We start from the raw sequence: 1,048 nt of genomic DNA on the forward strand, positions 1-1,048 counted from the left end.
AGGCAGATGTTTAAGGCAGGGATACTGATTCAATTCTTGCGGCATTCCGCTCACATTCAGGAACTGTTCCTGAAATTTGGTAGTAGACCTTATAATGGCTGGGTTACTCAAATCCACGAGATTACTTAACATACGTAAAAAGCAAAACCATGTCTGTGCAACACATTCACTATCCATTTCAGGAGGAATCAGACTGGCATCCTCATCAGGAACTTTAAATGGAGGAAATGAAGGACCATATGTGAAGCGCAGCAATCTTGAGGTGAGGGCACAGATGACCTTGCTCCACTGCTCCATCACTGCTGGATGGTGCCTCCAGTTAGCCACCATCTCCTTGGCTGTTTTCCAATAAGGAGGTGTTGGGAAGCACCGAGTACAAGCTAGCAGCAACCAAACCTCAAAGACAACACCAATCAACTTCTCTGCTAGATTCTCAGCAATACCACCTTGAATAGTTGGTGGAGGCAGAAGTATGTCATTAATCTGCAGAAGAAACAACAGTAAGACTTCCCAGGTTTCTTGGGCCATGATGGATGACTCACGGGCCAGTTTCTGGATGGCTCGAAGGACATGTAAGCATAGTCGGATTTGACTGGAGCACTGTTCCTGCGTTGGTACAAAAAGATTTTGCAGGTGTTTTAGTATATTTTGGACATAAAGATTAGGCAATAACTGGCAATGGAATAGAATCTTTCGGCAACACTAAAGCCATAATCCAATCTGTATATACATCAACACAATATTTTACAGTCTCTCTTATCTAATGGAAGGGTCAGGCCATAGCAAATTACTTCCATGGACCATTTTACATCTTTGTCAGTTTTTAACAAACACTCACTACCAGCCACTGATGGAGTCCCTAAGGCCTGTCCAAGGGGACGGACGACTGCGTTTGCCACCTCTCGCCCAACACTCTCCGGATAGCTGTGCAGCACACTGGTATGGCCCTGATCATTCTGAATCACCAAATGCAGCGACCTCCACTCAGAGTACATCGTGCCACTAAAGTACTCTCCAAATGGCACCTGATGCAACAAACGGGACCCAC

General features: G+C 45.3%; 1 pseudogene; it reads right to left on the minus strand.

Annotated features, from left to right (window-relative positions):
* Positions 1 to 4: 4 nt before the first annotated feature.
* On the minus strand, positions 5 to 1,019 carry LOC102817129 (annotated as a pseudogene).
* Between the last annotated feature and the right edge of the window lie 29 nt (positions 1,020 to 1,048).

This window comes from Chrysochloris asiatica, unplaced genomic scaffold, assembly GCF_000296735.1.
Source record: "Chrysochloris asiatica unplaced genomic scaffold, ChrAsi1.0 scaffold04245, whole genome shotgun sequence".
Taxonomy (NCBI): Eukaryota; Metazoa; Chordata; class Mammalia; order Afrosoricida; family Chrysochloridae; genus Chrysochloris; species Chrysochloris asiatica.